The sequence below is a fragment of the Parasteatoda tepidariorum genome, chromosome 2, assembly GCF_043381705.1.
Source record: "Parasteatoda tepidariorum isolate YZ-2023 chromosome 2, CAS_Ptep_4.0, whole genome shotgun sequence".
Taxonomy (NCBI): domain Eukaryota; kingdom Metazoa; phylum Arthropoda; class Arachnida; order Araneae; family Theridiidae; genus Parasteatoda; species Parasteatoda tepidariorum.
Window position 1 is genome coordinate 56257723 of NC_092205.1, and position 21862 is coordinate 56279584.

Genomic DNA, 21862 nt, shown 5'->3' on the forward strand with positions numbered 1-21862 from the left:
TTCAATGCTTTTTCCCCAATTTCTATTCGCTCGTTCGTAGATTGGGCAATGTAAATGAACAAGCTTTTAGGAAAGATCTTGAAGAAAAAATCCACGTCGGTGGCTTCGTTTCCAATAGAGAAATTAGTTTGACCCTTGAGTAACTAGTGCCACTCGTGGTGCAAAGTTAGTTGCATGGGACAATGAAAATAATGGTGGGTTCTGGTTCTGGAGCTCTACTTTATCATCAAACAAATCATTGTGATTGGGTGAAACGTTGTGATTGTCCCAGCCGTAATATCAGCATTTTTCCTCTCCAGACTGGGGCAGCACATGTTGCGTCCGGTGCGCAAGGGTAAAATATTTTTAACTTATCAAAAAATTAAGGTCGTGAGAGGCAATAATTAATGAATCCATTATTTATAACAATACAATTATAGCACATCATATAATTCTGTTAAAACTGTATGAAGTATTAAAAGTTGCTTTAAAACTTCAAATAAAATATTATGTTAATATAATTTTTTCGAAATAACTGCAACTGGATAATTATTGATTCATTTTTAATTTAGGTCCAACGATATTTTTTTCGGTGCTTTTTTCCGTGATTTACAAAGTATGCTACTTTGAATATCAGCGAAAATATCTAATTACAAAAGTATAAAGGTATTACTAAGGGTTTTAAACTATGTTTGAGAAAGGAAAACTAAAATCACTCTATCCAACCAGTATTTTTAGAGACCTTTGCAGAAGCAGAATAGTTGGAATTTGTAAATCGTACAAAAAAATATTGAAATTTGGTGAAAGAAATAAAAAATAAAAAGGAATTAAGATTTTTTTATCTACCAAAATGTTCCTTAGTATAATATCAAATTAAAAATTTTGGTTTCACTTTAAAAGTTAAAAGAAAATACCTTGCTAAATTTTGTTCTGGAAATTTAAGCATTAATATAATTTCAAAATACCATCTTTATAATATGACTGTTTTAATTTAGAAATTAATATTTACTTTATGTATTCAGTTCGAATTTAACTAATAAATAAAATCTTTTAAAAGTGTCTGAAATGTAAAAGTGTTCAAGATCAGTCTACGCAATCCTAAACAAAAGTTTAACATGCACATCGAAAATATGACAGTGAACTATTTATTTTATTCTTTCATTTCAAAATTAGCTAATAAATAAAATATTTTATTCTAAAGGCTTCTGAAGTATAAAAGTGTTCATGATCTGCAGACGCAATTCTAATTATATGTCGATTGAAAAAGATGAGTGTGGATTTTTTAATTGTGGAAACGTTTCGATCAATGAAATATCTCTCAATTTATATAAAAGCTATTTTCGTCAAGTATTTCAAATTGAACTTCCAAATTTTAACAATTATTAAAATATAGTAATAATTTCTCCTGTATTTAATAATCTGGAATGTTTCAAACACATTTCGAAGTTTCTAAATTTACTTTTGAAATTAAAAAGAGCCATTAATCTTAAAGTTTTCAATTCTTAAATTATTCAGTTTATCATGTTGAAATAAATTGTTGATTTTATCATTTAAATGCAACATTTATCTATCCTGTTCATAAATTATAACGATAGCACAGATTTTATATATGAATATACATTCTTTTTCTATAAACTTTTTTAAATATTCTTCGAATTCGGCAGTTTGTTTGATTAAATGCAGATTATGCTTACATTTTTACATATTTTTAGCATTGATAATTTATATAAATTCAAATGATACTTATACTGATCAAAATAAAGCCGGTTTGAGTACCGTTAAAAATACTGAGCTCTAATACCGATAAAAAGGTTCGAGTTCGAAAAGGTTCGAGTATTGAGGAAAAGAGAGTCTGTTCGAAAAGTGTTCAAATTATAGTGAGTTCGAGTACAGAACAATAGAGAATGGATTCCAAAATTTAAAATAGTTGACTCTAGTATTGGTCAAAAGAGAGTTCAATCGAGGAAAAAATCGATTATGAGTAGGTTCGAGATTTTACCGGATAATAGCTGGTTCGAATACCGGTACAAAAATTAGAGGTTTCGATTTTTAAACAAAACAGAGTTGTTCAGAAATTGATAAAAGAATAGTGGGGACGAATATCAATAAAAAAATTGTTAATTCGAGTACCGATAGAAAAAAAGAGATCGTTTGAATAATTCTATAAAGATAGTGGATTCAAGTTTTAAACAAAAAAAGCGAGTTGAAAAATTAAACAAATGACAGTAGGTTCATGTATTGAATAAAAGGTAGTGGGTTAGAATCCCGATGCAAAGGTAGAGGGCTGCAGTTTTAAATAAAAGAGAGTAGATTATAAAAATTGATCAAATGATAGTGGGTTCCGGCACCGAATAAAGGATAGTGAGTTCGAGTACCAGTAAAAAGAGAGTGGGTTCGAGAACTGTCCGAATGATAGTTGGTTCAAGTAGCTTTAAAAATATTGTGGGATCGAGTACTAATCAAATGATAGAGGGTTTGATAAAGATAAAAACAAATAGGGTTCGAATACCGATAAAAAAATAGTGAGTTCGAGATTTGACCAAATGATAGTTGATATTAGTATGCCTATAAAATCATCGTATTTACCAAAAAGATTTATTGTTTCTAAAACTATATTGTGTTCGAATATAGATAAAAGGGAAGTAAGTTAGAGTACTGATCAAATGATAGCGGAGTTTTAAGTATCAATAATAAAGTAGTGAGTTCAAGTTCTGAACAAATGATCCTAAAATTAATCAAATAATGGTGGGCCACATTTAAAAAAGAGTGGTTTCGGGAGGGGTTAAAAAATAATGAGTTCGAGAACTAAACAAAAGATAGTTGGTTAGAGTACCTATAAAAACATCATTAGTACGAGTACTGATCAGAAAATTGTGAGGTTAAATGAGAGTGGGTTCTAGTAACGAATAAAAAGACAGTGGGACAGTACTAATTGAATAATACCGATTAAATTAGCTTAATGGTTACAAGGACTGGAAAAAAACTTCAGTATTTGAGAAACCTTGATCATTTTTGCTCCGTTAGGTTCTTTGTATTTTGATTGTAAAGAGAGTGGGTTCAAGTACCTATAAATAGATAGTGGGTTCAAGTTTTGAACAAAAGAGAGGGGAGATTCAAAAAGTGATCAAATTATAATGGGTTTGAGTATTTATAAAAAAAGTAGGTTCGAGTATCGATAAATAGCTGACGAATTCGATTGCCGATGAAAAGATAATGGTTCAAGTTTAAAATGAAACAGAGTGGATTCGAAAAACTGATCAATTTATAGTGGGTTTAAGTCCTGATAAAAGGACAGTAGGTTCGTGTAACGTTAGGGAGCTAGTGAGTTCGAACTTTGAAAAGCATGAGTGGGTTTGAAAAAAAAAGATCGATTCTTAATCAACTGATTGCATGTTCGAGTTCAGATAAAAATAATGGGCTTAAGCTCCAACAAAGAAAGAGTTTCTTCGAGTGCTCATAAAAAGATAGCGGGTTCCATTTTTGAGCAAAATAGCGTTGTTGGGAAAATAAATAAAATATAGTGAGTTCGAGTAACGATCATGGAAATTTTGTTTTGTTGTAGTCGCAAGGGGTTAAAAACGAAACGATCAGCGGAAAGATCACCTTACACTCCAAAAAGAATAAATATTACTAAAACGAAATTATAAAAGTATGAGAGATTAGTTTCTTTAAAAGTTTACTTTAAAATCAATAATTTCGAAGATCTTTTCCATAATTCGAATTCTTTCTTTTTTATTTTCTTACCTTAAATAATTTACATTAGTTAACTCCATTGTCACTTTATACTTACGATGAATAGCAATTCTCCCTTTCTCCAGATATGTTCTCTGTATTAAATCTAAGAGTTATATTATTTTGATTCTGCGAATAAGATTAATTTTGTTGATTTTATGGGGAAAAATGATTTTACCTGCTTATCTGAAATGCTACTTTTAAATGTTTCTCAAAAGTTTAGCGGACTAGATAATCAAGAGCCATACNAGCCGGTTTGAGTACCGTTAAAAATACTGAGTTCTAATACCGATAAAAAGGTTCGAGTTCGAAAAGGTTCGAGTATTGAGGAAAAGAGAGTCTGTTCGAAAAGTGTTCAAATTATAGTGAGTTCGAGTATAGAACAATAGAGAATGGATTCCAAAATTTAAAATAGTTGACTCTAGTGTTGGTCAAAAGAGAGTTCAATCGAGAAAAAAATCGATTATGAGTAGGTTCGAGATTTTACCGGATAATAGCTGGTTCGAATACCGATGCAAAAATTAGAGGTTTCGATTTTTATACAAAACAGAGTTGTTCAGAAATTGATAAAAGAATAGTGGGGACGAGTATCGATAAAAAAATTGTTTATTCGAGTACCGATAGAAAAAAAGGAGATCGTTTGAATAATTCTATAAAGATAGTGGGTTCAAGTTTTAAACAAAAAAAGCGAGTTGAAAAATTAAACAAATGACTGTAGGTTCATGTATCGAATAAAAGGTAGTGGGTTAGATTCCCGATGTAAAGGTAGAGGGCTGCAGTTTTAAATAAAAGAAAGTGGATTATAAAAATTGATCAAATGACAGTGGGTTAAAGCACCGAATATAGGATAGTGGGTTCGAGTACCAATAAAAAGAGAGTGGGATCGAGAACTGTCCGAAGGATAGTTGGTTGGAGTAGCTTTGAAACTATTGTGGGATCGAGTACTAATCAAATGATAGAAGGTTTGAATAAAGATAAAAACGAAGTGCGTTCGAATACCGATTAAAAGATAGTGAGTTCCAGATTCGACCAAATGATAGTTGGTATTAGTATGCCTATAAAATCATCGTATTTATCAAAATGATTTATTGTTTCTAAAACTTATCAAATGATAATTTTAGAAGCAGTAGTTCGAGTGCAGATAAAAACGAAGTAAGTAAGAGTACAGATCAAATGATAGCGAAATATAAAGTATCGGTGATAAAGTGGTGACTTCAAGTTCTGAACGAAAGATCCTAAAATTAATCAAAGAATGATGGGCCACATTTAAAAAAGAGTGGTTTCGGAAGGTGATAAAGAGATTAAGTTCGAGAACAAAGCAAAAGATAGTTGGTTAGAGTACCTATAAAAACATCATTAGTACGAATACTGATCAGAAAATTGTGAGGTTCAGTGATAGTGGGTTCGAGTACCGAATAAAGAGACAGTGGGATAGTACTAATTAAATAATACCAATTAAATTAGTTTAGTGGTTACGAGGATCCGAAAAAAGCTACCGTATTTGAGAAACCTTGATCATTTTTACTCAGTTAGGTTCTTTGTATTTTGATTGTAAAGAGAGTGGGTTCAAGTACCTATAAATAGATAGTGGGTTCAAGTTTTGAAGAAAAGAGAGGGGTATTCAAAAAGCGATTAAATTATAATGGGTTTGAATATTTATAAAAAAATTGAGTTCGAGTATCGATAAATTGATAGTGAGTTCGATTGCCGATGAAAAGATAATGGTTCAAGTTTTAAATGAAACAGAATGGATTCGAAAAACTGATCAAATGATAATGGGTTTAAGTCCTGATAAAAAGACAGTAGGTTCGAGTAACGTGAGGGAGCTAATAAATTCGAACTTTGAAAAACATGAGTTGGTTTGAAAGAAAGTAGATCGATTCTTAATCAAATGATATCACGTTCGAGTTCAGATAAAAATAATGGGCTTAAGCTCCAAAAAGTGATAGTTTCTTCGAGTGCTCATAAAAAAGATAGCGGGTTCCATTTTTGAGCAAAATAGCGTTGTTTGGGAAATAAATAAAATATAGTGGGTTCGAGTAACGATCAAATGATAGTAAGTTCGAGATCAGATAAAATAATAGCGAGTATGAGCATTGATAAAAAATGAAAGTTTGAAAGCCTTTAGAAGTAGAGTAAGTTCAAGGACTGACCAAATGGTAGTTGGTCTGTGTACCGATGAAAGCATCAAGGTTTCGAGTAATGACCAAAAATGCGTGTGATTTTAAAAACTGACCAAATGATTGTGTTTTCGAAAAACATGATATAAAGATAGTGGGTTCGAATACTGATACAGAGAGTGTGTATAAGCACCGACAAAAAAAGAGTGGGTTTGAGTACCAATTAAAAGATAGTGGGTTCAAGTATTCAACAGAAGAGAGTAATATCGATAATTGATTACATGATAGTAGGTTCAAGTGCCGATTTAAAGATAATGTTGCTGGAAACCGATAAAATAAAGAATTAGTTCGAGTACCTATAAGAAAATCGTGGGATCGAGTACTGATCAAATGATAGCTGCTATAAGTACCGATAATAAGATTGGTGATCGAAATGAGCTGCAGATGGCTCAGATAACATACATTTTGTCCCAAATCCAATCTCTGAATGTCTTCAATGTAATATCTGAGTCCAAATCTATATTAATGTAATTAAAATTTTTGAATATTACAAATGAATATTTTTTTATTTAGATGCTACATTTAGTTTATCATGGAAATTTTTTGTTGTTGTAGTCGCAAGGGGTTAAAGAGCGAAGCGATCAGGGGAAATATCACAACACACTCCAAAAAGAATAAATATTACTAAAACGAAATAATAAAAAGATGAGAGATTAGTTTCTGTAAAAGTTTACCTTAAAATCAATAATTTTGATGATCTTTTCCATAATTCGAATTCTGTCTTTTTTATTTTCTTACCTTAAGTAATTTAGATTAGTTAACTCCATTCTCACTTTATACTTACGATGAATAGCAATTCTCACTTTCTCCAGATATGTTCTCTGTTTTAAATCTAAGAATTATATTATTTTGATTCTGCGATTAAGATTAATTTTATTGATTTCATGAAGGAAAAAAAATATATTGCTTACTCATCTAAAATGCTACTTTTAAATGTTTATCGAAAGTGTAGCTGACTGTAAACCTGTAATCAAGAGCCATCCATGAACTTTTAAAATTAGGAAAAAGCAAATTCTCTAATCGTTTTAATTTCAAAAATATTTTTTCAATTAAAAGTTTATCTAAACTGGAGACTAAACACAAATTAGCTATTCACAAAATTATGAGAAAAAAGAATGAAATCCAGAAGCGAAAAACGTTCACTATATAAAATGCTATTTAATTTCCAAAAATTTCTCGGGGAATTATGAAAATCTTCTATTGTTTGAGTTTCACGCGTATTTTGTGCTTTTGAAACGGATATAGGATTCTTTGAACAAGAAACAATAATCTTAAATGCGAAGGAAAAAAGTTGAGGTATGTTGTTTCACTCCTATTTCACACAATGATGTTTGAAAAGCTTTTTTTAGGTCCATTATGACTTACTAAAACTTATGTTCTCTGGGATTTGCTTAGATCTACGTAGCGTACTTTGATCAGAGTAGAAAACACTACGTTTTAATTTAAATTAATGACAAAAGTATAGTCGAAAAATATTTGAATTTGGAAATGAAATAAATGGTTTCTTCAAGCGAAAAGATTTTCCTAAGTTTGTTTTCTAAAACAACTGCTATTAAAAATGTAGTCGTCGCATTATGAACTGTCACATTCACTCTAATGGATCGTCCAGTACTCGAGAATAAAATATTACTTTAGATAAAGGATAATATCATCACCTCTACTGCTTTAATTGTGATTTGAAAAAAAAATGTCCTTTCCTCGTTTCAGTTTGCGGTTTTGATCGCGAAACTATTTTGAATTCATTTATCAGTTAGTTCCAAATTAAGGAGATTTATTAATTATTAAAAACGTGCATGCATTAAAAAGAGTATTAGATTTAGAGCAAATGTGGAGTTATGGGTTTGTTACCAGAATTTGTGATAAAGTTAAATTCTTTTTCAAATCAGTTGTGATATTTATTTTTATATTTGTAAAAGACAAAACTAATTATATTTATTTTTATATTTGTAAAAGACAAAACTAATTATATTTATTTTTATATTTGTAAAAGACAAAACTAATTATATTTAATTTTCAACATAAATATCAAATATTTTAAAAATGATTACAGAAGTAAAAAACGTTTTTTTAACAAATATTATTCATATTATAAATATCTGTATTTTAGTTTTGGTATTTTCAGCATTAATTTAGTTTATATGAAAAAATTATATTTCTTAATTATTTTTAAATATGTATTTCCAGCTACAAATAGGAAATACATGCCTAAATATTACAATATATAAAATTACGAGGGTAATTTTTTGCGATGATATTAAAATTTATTAAAAAGCAGTCAACCGCACCTTGGGGATGATCAGTTTGAGGATTGAAATTTATAGAAATAATGCATTATTGCTTCTCAGTTTTCGCGTTTTCAGAAGCGTAAATAAAATGTTTTTGGATTGCATTACAAAATAAATAGTAAACTATTGGGTTGTTCGGAAATTAAATTCTTTTTTTTTTAATCATAAAAGAAATTGTGATGGCATGTCTTCGGATCATCCTCCTGGAAGTTTCCCAGACCGTCGCCAATAGCCCATTGTGCAGCTCTAGTGCGACGTGAATTAACAACAACAATAATAATCATAAAAGTGTTCATTTTTAATCATAACGATATAATTTCTTACAATATATAAATATTTTATTGGTGAGGTTGAGGCAATCGAAGTAGCTTTAACTCCTTTAAATGCTAGTCCTTCTCTTTTCGATCAAGCTGTCATCTTCTCGGATTCCTAAGGTACGATTCTGGCCATTGCCATCTACTCTCAAGCCCCTAGCTCTTTGTCCATTGTGAAATGTAGATCTTTAATGACAGAGATAGGTGAAAAATATGAAACAATTGCCTTACAATGGAACCCATCCCACTATGGTATCCCGGCAAACGAAAAAGCTGAAGCACTGGCTAAAAAAGGTTGCATTGTTAATTAAGCCCCAAATAACTTGGTCAGCTATAAATTCTCTTCGTTAATGATTAATAATGCAATTAAGACAACACATATATCATTGCTAAAAGAACGGACAAAAGAAAAATCGTGGGGAAATGACATCCTTAATCTCCCCGATTGTCCAAGAAGCAGTGTTGTAGCAAGCCTTTCATCTTGCTACCAAGCACGATTGCTTATACGCCCATCGTTTCCGTCTTAAAATAGTGGATAATCCTGCCTGCCCCCTCTGCCACAGTGGTGCGACGATGAATGCTGAACATCTTCTCAATTGTTCAGTTCTAACAAAGAAATGCATCAACTCCCGATACAGGGAAGCCAGAGAACTTTTGTTCAATTTAAGTTCTTGATTTAATTTTTGTGCTTGATGTTTTGCTTCTGTTTCTGTATTTTGTATATTTCATATCTATCTGTATTTGTATTTTTCTTTTCTTTTGATCTCTGTACGGCGTTAGGATAATGTCTATATCGCATGGTGCATTGGAAGTAAAAAAAAAATAAATATTTTATTGAATTGTATATTGTCCATTTTGGTTTTAGAATCCTTTTCCATCTTTCTGGTAGCATCATGATCCCACACTCAAAACATTTTACTGGAAAAAAAACACGTTAAAATTTTTTTGTAGAGACTGAAATATTGTTGTATACAACCCATTTCTCGTCCCCAGTGATATGCGCTTCAAAAATTGATCATTTTCTTGAAGTTTGAAAAGCAAATCAGACTTCAATTCAATGGCATTTCTTTTCGTAAGAACATTGAGCAACCTATAGGTTGATCTTTGACACTCCCTACATCATGAACGGTCGAATTTGATAAATTTAATCTCTTAGAAATCTCAAGAGTTGTTATTCACCCCTTTGGATCAATTTTTGCCTTTATTGTGCCTGCATCATCTCCAATTGGCCATCCATTACGTGGTAGGATAAAACATCAAAATTGCCGGATAATTTTGAAAACCCATTTTGGCACTGATGTACTGTCAATACATATTTTCCTTATACAGGACATCATTTTTTTCTTGTTTGAAAAGCATTTTTAACTTATTGACAGTAATAAAGTATAATAAGCCAAAAACGCAACTTTTCACTTTCTATACTTAACGAGGCGCCAACCAAAAACTACAGATCAATCGAACTTTTTCAAAAGTAAGCTCAGTTGACAAAATATATAATGATTATGCGGCTTAAGTGGTTTGGGTTGTAAAAAATGCAATTTAGTCCAGTGTTGGAAAAGAAAAGAAATTACTTTCCGAAACACCCAATACAACAATTTATAACTTTTATGCAAAACTGAATAGTATGTATTATTTTACAATTTTACCCTTTAAGAAAACTAAAGAATGATTCAAGCAGAACCATGAAAAATAAAAATGACCCCTATTGATTTTATTGATGAAAATGCAAAAGTAGGTAATTTTTTCTAATTTTAAATGCAACAATTATTGCAAAATTTAGACATGATTCTTTTAAAATTTTCACTGTAAATAAAAGTATATAAAGTAATTATAATCAATTTCTACTTTTTCTTTAGAATTTCTGTGTTTTAATAGTCAGCCGTATGTTAAACTATATACGTAACATTACATGCATCATAGTGTTCAAAAATTTTTAACTCACGGGGATGATGCTATTAAAACACTTTGAAGTTTAGATTGTTGAGCTATCTGAAAAAAATTCTTGAGACATTTTAAGACATAAACGAGAATATCGTTTTGGAAACGATTCTAAATTGCATAAGATTGAAAATTTAGTCAAATGATTTTTACTCAGTAGTATTTCGCTTATTTCCAATACTTAAATTATTTTTTATGAAAAATGTTTAAAGAACTCGATCCTACGGTAAAAAACACCTTATTTAGAGAAACTTTTTGAAATCATTTGAATAGATATTATAATATAGTTTTGACACACATTTTGTATAAAAGAAAATAAGTTATATGGAACATTCCAATAAATCTGATAATTTATTAAAATTATTATTTTCTTAAATACTTGTCTGTAAGAACTTTTATTTTTATTTATTTTATTCCCTCTCCTTCATCTTCTTTTTTTGTATCACTTTTCTCTTTCTTTTCTTTTTCAGTTTTCGTTTTTTTTTCTCGCCAAAATGTCTTAATGAGTTTCGAATACTATGTCTTTGATAGTTATATATAACATCAAATCTACAGAAGAAAAATCTATTTTAAAGTAATATCAAATGGTGAATTACGCAAATTTTCGGCATTAAAACACCTTTTTGCGCTGAAACCCTTTATTGATGATTGTAAGAAAATGTAATTGAAGTATGAAATTTTAGCCAGTTTTTTTCTGAATAAAGACCACTGTACAGAGGTTTTTTATCTCTTGACTAGCGGGACTGACATCAGTGTAGCCCCACCTCCTGGAGTGGACATAAAAATCTCCAATCAGAATGGTTTTTCATCAATCAGAAGATTATAGAGATCTGATTTTCTGATAGAGGGACGCATGAACAATAGATTCTGAATAAGCGACCCCTTTTCCATATTTAAAATTCAACAATTTCATACTTATCATCAATATTGTCCATTTGTTTAATGGTGTAAAGTTGAGATAAGAGATTATTTTTTATGTTTGTTAAAATAAAAAGGTGATTTGTCCGAACCTTGGCAATAAATATGGTTGATAACCAGAGAATCTGGCGCAACTAAGAGTTTTCACCTAAAAATTTGTTTCCTGTTATGGGGAAATATAAATGCTGACTGAGAGATTTTAACAGTAGCGTTTTAATGCTGAATAAGCTGATTAAAAATTTCAGAAGAGGAAAAAAAACTGATGAAGTTGGAGTTATAGATCTCTTAGCCGTCGAAACGTTTCCGGGGTACACCACGAGGAGGTGGATCTATAATCGTACCCCTTGTCTTTTTTTTTTTTAAAAAAATTATTTTTATTTCTTTTATTATTATTTTTTTTAAGTAAATATTTTTATTGTTGTTTTTTTAGTTCATTCTTAAGTTTTGTTACTGGTATTTATTGTTAAATTTTCAATAATTTCTTGAATACAAGGATTTTTTTCTTTTTTTTCTTTCTACAAAATGAATTTTTTTTTATTATATTACCAGTAATGCAGTTTTTTATGATTTAAGTTCTCAAAAATTTTTTTTGCAAAAATCTCTAGCTATTTGATTCATACAAGTCAATTGCTTTCTCTGACATGGACGAAGTAGGGATTATGAAGGAGATCCGAACTAGCTTCTTTCTCATCTGAAATGTTTCTTTTTCTTTTATCATTGAAGTTGATCTCACAATCTTTATCATTCTTTCAGAAAAATAATTTTGCATACATTTCGATTCATTCCTTCCGTGACATAAAATAGGTTTTACGAAGATGAGCGAAAATTCCTTTTCTCTCTTTTTTTTTTAGTCTTAAGTTGCTTTCAAAAATTTTTTGTAAGTAAAATTTTATTTATTTATTTTTTTTTTTTGCAATATAGCTTTTTTTTTCTTTCTCCTTTACGTATCTCATAATTTTTATCATCCTGTCCACAACAACTCTACATACATTTCGATTCATTCAAATCTATTTTTTCCCGCAACAGGAACAAAATAGATTTTTGAAGGAGGACCAAAATCCTTTCTTTTCTCTTTTCTCATTTGCAATACAGTCTCGTTCCTTACCATTTAAATTGGTCTCCTTTCTGTAAGAAAAATTCCTTTTTAATAATTAAAGTATTATCTGTACCTAGTCATTTTGATGAATCACTAAATCATATCAAAATAGAATGTTACTTTTGAAATCAAAAAACTTTTGTTAATTGATTATTGCAGAATTAAGTGTCCGAAAATGAATAACGTAAAGTTTCTTTGATATTAAAATAAGTCTTTATAATTTATAATATAAATGGCATTTATGAACTTAGAAATATTAGATATATTGCTATTTTGATGTAATAGTTGAGTATACTAATATAAAAGTAAAATACTTCATAGATGAATTCTATTAAACGGAAAACAAATATATATATGTATATATAATGATTCAAACGCATTCAGGGAATAGTTATACAAATTTTGTTTTCAAAAAAAGTGGATTTCTAATTAGGAAGTGTAAGAAGGTAAACACGTTGTGATTTCAAACTTTCATTTAGCAAAGAGTAATTCTTAATTCATGAGATTTTTAAATTTAAATCAAATGCCTTTAAATTTAATTAAAAAGTAAAAAAAAAATTACTTTCAGTTCAAAATATTTGCAACCAACTTGTGGAAGTTAAATATTTATTATTCTAGGAGAAAATTTTTTCATACTGCAGTTGTCGGATAAAATTTTCTTAACTAACAGAAGGAAAAATTTTTGTGTGCGCCTGTGCGTCTCTCTTCTAAATTAAGAGTGTTAAAGTTCTAAAATTTGAGCAGTAGGAACAAGGTCCAACCTCAGGCTTAAATTCTCAAAACTTATCAAAATGTTTAGCTAATTCTATTTAGTAGAGAAATTTAAAAATGAATTCTTTTAATAGATTTGTCATTAGGCAATATTGCGATTGCAGACGCTTTGCCGTTTAAACTATTTAAAAAGTTATATCAGTGATGTTTGCTTGATTACAATTCTGTATAATATGCGAAGATGTGTTTTTTTAAATTGTTTTAATGTTATCTTATGAAAAGATTCTTAAACTTATAAATCGATGTATTTTACATTCTCATTTAAACTGAATTAACACATTAAAATTATATTATTCCTTGCATATGCTGTATGCTGTATTCATAATCTCACTGTTATAGTTGCATTTAATTCAGTTGCTAAGGTTATCCATAAATATTAAATAATTTATACTTAAGCTCAAGTTTAATTCAGTTTTAGTTTATTTTTATCAAAAAAAAAAGAATTTAATTTCATTGAGTGGAATTATTTAGTTCTTTAATTAATATATAAAGATTTAAACACAAGTTTCAGAAACATTTTTCGAACAATTTACATGATTTTCACACGACAGTTGCTCCTATATCTTTAGTTGTTAAAAAGATGAACAAAAAATTATTGTTAGAGTGATATATAATTACAAAATCATAACTTGGATCGCTAAATAGAAAAAACAAAAACTTTTTTCATTAAAAGAATATTTACAAANGTAATTATACCGTCCTCCCTCAATATGTATCGCACTTCCCAGGGGACTTTTTAAATTTGGGCTTCTTTAATTACTACTAGAATTTATATTCACTGCAGGGAGCTGAAAAAAAACACTGCCTAAAACTCGCTAATTTTTAAAAGACCAAAACTGATATTAAAAATCCTTGAGTTTTTCTTCGAGTGAAGAGTTTTTATTTGTGATAATGAATAACGTTTACCAAAGACATTCAAAATTTCAGTTTTTTAGTAAGACTGAAATTTTTTTTAAATTTTTGAGTTTTAAAATATAAAAGTTGCCTCGGAGAATCAGAAGACTGTTTTTGAATGTTATCAAGATGTCTATTATTTTATTATGTTTTTTTATAGTTAAGATTGTTTATAAAATGGTCAAAAGACTTGTTTTAAGAAAATATTTTATTTTCAAAGAAAACTGACTATCTACGATAAGCAAAAAACTCTCCAGTTCTTTTCGTTAAGCTCAGACTTTCTTCATGGACTGTCAGGTTTTTCTTCAATTTCCCTAACTTCAGTAGTTCAGGATCATATATATACTCTGAGCTTTTCTCTTGGGAAACTTCTAGCAGAATAGTTGATATGTTTGTTGATCATTTTAATTAAGATATAAGGGTGCAAAGAAAGGTCAGACTTTCTATGTCTCATCCAAGAGGAAAGACATTATCTTCCAATTCACTCTTCTGAACTTTTATCACCTTTTATCTGGCGTTTTACTGTTCATCGTGGAATTTAATGCTTTAATAGTGATAATTACAATAATTAAGCTATAACCAAAACTAGGGTCATCAATCGCAATTGTCTTTGCAAAAATAGACTGAGGTGAGCAGACATGCAGAGAAGGTTAAGGATGTCTAGGGTCCCGTTGGATGTTTGAAAAAAAGCAGGCAATGTGGATATTTAACCAGACATTATGGTTAAAAATTTCCACATCAGGAAAGTGCTTTCTTGTAACACTTATCAATCAGGTGTTTCTTCTGAAATAACTACACTTTCATTGCTGCTTCTCAGTTTTCGCGTTTTCCGAAGCGTGAAAAATTTATTTTTTACATTGCATTGCAAAATAAAAGTAAACTGTTAGGTTGTTCGGAAATTAACTTCTTTTTTTAATCATAAAAGTGTTCATTTTTAATCATAACGATTTTCTTACAATCTATACATATTTTATTGAATTATATATTGTCCATTATGGTTTAGTATCCTTTTCCATCCTTCTGGTAGCATCATGATCCCACACTGAAAACACTTTCCTGGAAGAAGAAAACGCGCCTAAAAAATTTTGTAGAGACTGAAGTATTGTTGTACACAACCCATTTCTCGTCCTCAGTGATGATGCGCTTCAAAAATTGATCATTTTCTTGCAAATCTTAGACTTCAATTCGATGGCATTCCTTTTCGTAAGAACATTGAGAAACCCATAGGTTGAGCTTTGACGTTTCCTACATCATGAACGGTCGAATTTGATAAATTTATTCTCTCAGAAATCTCAAGAGTTGTTATTCACTCCTTTGCATCAATTTTTGCCTTTATTGTGCCTGCATCATCTCCAATTGGCCATCCATTACGCGATAGGATAAAACATCAAAATTGCCGGATAATTTTGAAAACCCATTTTGGCACTAAATACTGTCAATACATATTTTCCTTATACAGGGCATCATTTTTTTCTTTCTTGAACAGCATTTTTACCTTATAGATAATAATAAAGTATAGTATGCCAAAAACGCAGCTTTTCACTTTCCATACTTAACGAGGCGCCAACCAAAAACTGCAGATCAATCGAACTTTTTCAAAAGTAAGCTCAGTTGACAAAATATATAATGATTATGCGGCTTAAATGGTTTGGGTTGTAAAAAATGCAATTTAGTCCTGTGTTGGGAAAGAAAAGAAATTACTTTCCGAACAACCCAATACAACAATTTATAACTTTTATGCAAAACTGAATAGTATGTATTATTTTACAATTTTACCCTTTAAGAAAACTAAAGAATGATTCAAGCAGAGCCACGAAAAATAAAAATGACCCCTATTGATTTTATTGATGAAAATGTAAAAGTAGGTAATTGTTTCTAATTTTTAATGTAACAATAATTACAAAATTTAGACATGATTCTTTTAAAATTGTAAATAAAAGTATAAAAAGTAATTATAATCAATTTCTACTTTTTCTTTAGAATTTCTGTATTTTAATAATCAGACGTGATGATAAACTGCATGTTAAAGTATGAATATACTTAACATTACATGCATCATAGTCTTCACAAATTTTTAATTCACGGAGCTGATGCTATTAAAGCACTTTGAAATTTAGATTGTTGGGCTATCTGTAAAAATTTTTGAAACACTTCGAGACATAAACGAGAGTATCGTTTTGGAAAAGATTCTAAATAGCAAAAGATTGAAAATTTAGTCAAATGATTTTCACTCTGTAGTATTTCGCTTATTTCCAATACTTAAAATATTTTTTATAAAAAAATGTTTAAAGAACTCGATCCTAGGGTAAAAAGCATCTTATTTAGAGAAAGTTTTTGAAATCATTTGAATCGATAATAGAATATAGTTTTGAGACACATTTTGTATAAAGGAAAATAAGTTATATAGAACATTCCAATGAATCTGATAATCTATTAAAATTATAATGTTCTTAAATACTTGTCTGCAAGAGCTTTTATTTTTATTTATTTTATTCATTATCTTTCTTCTTCTTCTTTGTATAACTTTTCTCTTTCTTTTCATTTTTAGTTTTCGTTCTTTTGTTTCTCGCCAAAATGCCATAATGAGTTTAGAATACTATGTGCTTGATAGTAATATATAACATCAAATTTTCAGAAGAAAAAACTATTTTATAGTAATATCAAATGGTGAATTAGGCAAAGTTTCGACATTAAGACACCTTTTTGCTCTAAAACTCTTTATTGATAATTTTATGAAAATGAAATTGAAGTATGAAATTTTAGCCAGTTTTTTTCTGAATAAAGACCACTGTACGGAGGTTCTTTATCTCTTAACTAGCAGGATTGACATCAGTGCAGCCCCACCTCCTGGAGTGGACATAAAAATCTCCAATCAGAATGGTTTTTCATCAATCAGAAGATTATAGAGATCTGATTTTCTGATAGAGGGACGCATGAACAATAGATTCTGAATAAGCGACCCCTTTTCCATATTTAAAATTCAACAATTTCATACTTATCATCAATATTGTCCATTTGCTTAATGGTGTAGAATTGAGATAAGAGATTATTTTCTTATGTTTGTTAAAACTCACAGGTGATTTGTCTAAACTTTGGAAATAAATATGGTTGATAACCGGAGATTCGGGCGCAACTAAGAGTTTTCACCTGAAAATTTGCTTCCTGTTATGGGGAAATATAAATGCTTCCTGTGAGATTTTAACAGTAGCATTTCAATGCCGAATAAATTGGTAAAAAGTTTCAGAAGAGGAAAAAAACTGATGAAGTTTGGAGTTATAGATCTCTTAGCCGTCGAAACGTTTCCGGGGTACACCACGAGGAGGTGGATCTATAATCGTACCCCTTGTTTTTTTTTATTGTTGTTTTTTTATTTTATTCTTAAATTTTGTTACTGGTATTTATCATTAAATTTTCAATAATTTCTCTAATACAAATTTTTTTTTATTTTTTTTTTTTTACAGAATGAATTTTTTTTATTGTATTACCAGTAATGCAGTTTTTTATGATTTAATTTCTCAAAATTTTGTTTTTGTTGCAAAAATATATATTTTTTTGATTTATACAAGTCGATTGCTTTCTCTGACATGGACAAAGTAAGGATTATGAAGGAGATCCGAACTAGTTTCTTTCTCATCTGAAATGTTGCTTTTTCTTTTATCATTGAAGCTGATTTCACATTCTTTATCATCCTTTCAGAAAAATAATTTTGCATACATTTCGATTCTTACAAATCTATTTCCTTCCGTGACATAAAATAGGTTTTACGAAGAAGAGCAAAACATTTTCTTTTTTTTAAGTCTTAAATTGCTTTCAACAATTTTTTTTAAGTACAAATTTTTTTTTTCTTTTTTTTTTTTTTTTTTTTTTTTTTTTTTTTTTTTTTTTTTCTTTACGTATCTCATAATTTTTATCATCCTGTCCGCAACAACTCTACATACATTTCGATTCATTCAAATCTACTTTTTCCCGCAACAGGAACAAAATAGATTTTTGAAAGAGGACCAAAACCCTTTCTTTTTTCTTTTCACGTCTGTAATGCAGTCTCCTTCTTTACCATTCAAATTGGTCTCCTTTCTGTAAAAAATATTAATTTTTTATAATTAAAGTAACATCTGTACTTAGTCATTTTGATGAATCACTAAATCATATCAAAATAGAATGTTACTTTAGAAATCAAAAAACTTTTATTACTTGATTATTGCAGAATTAAGTGTCCGAAAATGAACAGCGTAAAGTTTCTTTGATATTAAAATAAGTCTTAATAATGCATAATATGAAAGATATATTGTAAAACAATTTGCATGTACAAGCAATAAGATATGATTATTTTAAATAAAAGTACTTGTATATCTTATAATTATACGTATGTCTTATAATTATCATATATCTAATAATTATTAGCTATTATTTTTTGGCACATTTAAAGCAAAAATATAACACTATTTTTTAATAGTGGCTATAAAGTCAAGAAAGTACTAATTTTTCTTTAAAGAATATTTTATAATCTATTTTAAACAAATAAATTCGTTTTCTGAATATGTACAAGAACGTTATGAGTATTATTAGGGAAATAATTTGAAACTATATATAAACTGCTGTTTGTAGAAAATGCAACACCATGAAAGAATCATCAGAATCAAATGAAATTTAATGCAGAAACGACTTGTACTGATACAAATAAATGATGAAATTTTCAAAACAAAAGAAACAAATTAAGCGTCCGAAATCAGTATTTGGTGCAGNAGTTAAATATTTATTATTCTAGGAGAAAATTTTTTCATACTGCAGTTGTCGGATAAAATTTTCTTAACTAACAGAAGGAAAAATTTTTGTGTGCGCCTGTGCGTCTCTCTTCTAAATTAAGAGTGTTAAAGTTCTAAAATTTGAGCAGTAGGAACAAGGTCCAACCTCAGGCTTAAATTCTCAAAACTTATCAAAATGTTTAGCTAATTCTATTTAGTAGAGAAATTTAAAAATGAATTCTTTTAATAGATTTGTCATTAGGCAATATTGCGATTGCAGACGCTTTGCCGTTTAAACTATTTAAAAAGTTATATCAGTGATGTTTGCTTGATTACAATTCTGTATAATATGCGAAGATGTGTTTTTTTAAATTGTTTTAATGTTATCTTATGAAAAGATTCTTAAACTTATAAATCGATGTATTTTACATTCTCATTTAAACTGAATTAACACATTAAAATTATATTATTCCTTGCATATGCTGTATGCTGTATTCATAATCTCACTGTTATAGTTGCATTTAATTCAGTTGCTAAGGTTATCCATAAATATTAAATAATTTATACTTAAGCTCAAGTTTAATTCAGTTTTAGTTTATTTTTATCAAAAAAAAAAGAATTTAATTTCATTGAGTGGAATTATTTAGTTCTTTAATTAATATATAAAGATTTAAACACAAGTTTCAGAAACATTTTTCGAACAATTTACATGATTTTCACACGACAGTTGCTCCTATATCTTTAGTTGTTAAAAAGATGAACAAAAAATTATTGTTAGAGTGATATATAATTACAAAATCATAACTTGGATCGCTAAATAGAAAAAACAAAAACTTTTTTCATTAAAAGAATATTTACAAATTTATTTTTATCATATATATTCGTTTTTTAAATAAGTACAAGAATGTTATGAGTATTATTACCAGGGAAACAATTTGAATATACAAGCAATAAGATGTGATTATTTTAAATAAAAGTACTTGTATATTTTATAATTATACGTATGTCATATAACTATTATGTATCTAATAATTATTAGTTATTATTTTTGGCACATTTAAAGCAAGAATAAAACACTATTTTTTAATAGTGGCTATGAAGTCAAGAAAGTACTAATTTTTCTTTAAAGAATATTTTATAATATAACATAGTATATATAAAGAATATTTTACAATATAATATATTAATAATATAAAGAATATTTTATAAATATGATATATTAATAGTATTTTATATTTTAAACAAATAAATTCGTTTCCTGAATATGTACAAGAACGTTATGAGTATTATCAGGGAAATAATTTGAAACTCTATATACATGCAATAAGATATAATTATTTTCAATTTCAAATAGTACTTTCATATTTCATAATTAAACTATATTTATTTGGCAAATTCAAAGCAAAAATAAAACACTACTTTTTAACTGTGTCTCTGAAGTCAAGAAAGTACTGCGTCGCAGGTGGAATTTTGAAATCATAATTCTTTTTATATAGCTATTTTTTTATATGTTTTTAATACATTTATTTGTAGAAATTTGTATTTTATGCTATAGAAAACGGCATGAATATGGTCCTTTTTCATCCACGCTTTTCGGGCCATGCATAAGTGCCTTGTAGTTTACTTTTGACCTGCAGGTCATATATTGTTCATTTCTTAAAAAAATGATACTGTTATTACAGGGAAAAAAAGAGGAAATATAGTATGCGCGCTACTTAACCAAAAGCACTTGAACTTGAAAAAACATTAAAACTAAAGATTACTAAGTTACTCAAATTAAATACAGAATAACATACCTTTTGCTTTGAAAATACTCTACTCTATGTTTCTCATCGGAAACATTTTCAACAATTCCGGTATCTCCAGAACCACCAACATCATATGTCACTCTAAAATTGTAAAAGAACATAATGCATTTTGGTATAATTTTCATTCCATAAATTTTAGAAATATAATAAATTTTCTTTATTATATGTAATTAAGTGCTTAGTTATTTTCAAGCCAAAGAGTTAACTTTAAACATAATACGAAATTTAACATTGACTTTTTATAGGGAATAATATTTTGGTTTTAAGATATCCGTGGGTTAAGTTTTAATTTGTGTTTGAGTGATTAGTGCAAGTTTATACAAATTTTGTTTCAATAAATCGTGAAAATTGAATGTGTTAAAATATTTCAGCCTATAATTTTAAGAAAGAAATATGCTTATACTCTAAAAATTTCGGATTTTTTAATACTAGAAATAGTGTTAGTTTGAATTCGAGAAAGTGTTTAAAATTTTTTTTAATCTTCTGCCTCATGAACTTTACTTTGCTTGGCAATTAGTGTATGAACTTCTAAGCCATCATTATCACAAACATGATCGATGTTTAAACAAGTAAAAAAAAACGTGATTGAAGTCTAAAGAATCAACAGAATCACCACTGAGGAAAAGGAGACTAAACTATTGAAACAAGTTTAGCTGATAAAGCTTAGTAGCGTTTTTAATAATTGCGTTTTTTCTTTCCGTAATCTAAAATATTTCGATGTTTTCTGTTACACCTTCCTCATTAGTAAATGGTTAGATTTCAACGCTTTTTGTATCTTTTAATTGCTAAAATTCATAATCCCTAAAAAGTTTTTAATCTACACTGTGGTCATGGATTTTAAAATTGTATACTAAGGGCTATCATTACAGAACACCATGTGAGATAATCGGTAATAGTGTAGTCTTTGAAAATCTTCGAAATACCATTCCTTATTTATCACATTTTTCTACATCAATTTTCTTTTGGCATTTATTCTGGCTATTTTTTCGATTTATCTTCATAAAAAACATAGTATGACGAAAAGTACTAAACTAAATAAAAATGTAATGAGTTAATTTATCCGGTTAATTTATGAAAAGGAAAGGCAGCAGAATAAAATTCAGACGCAATTAAATTTTTATTTTCGTTTCTGCCAAATTTTGGTCGAAAATATTGGTATTCAACATACTCTTGAAAACTACAAAACTTAACATATTATTCTATCG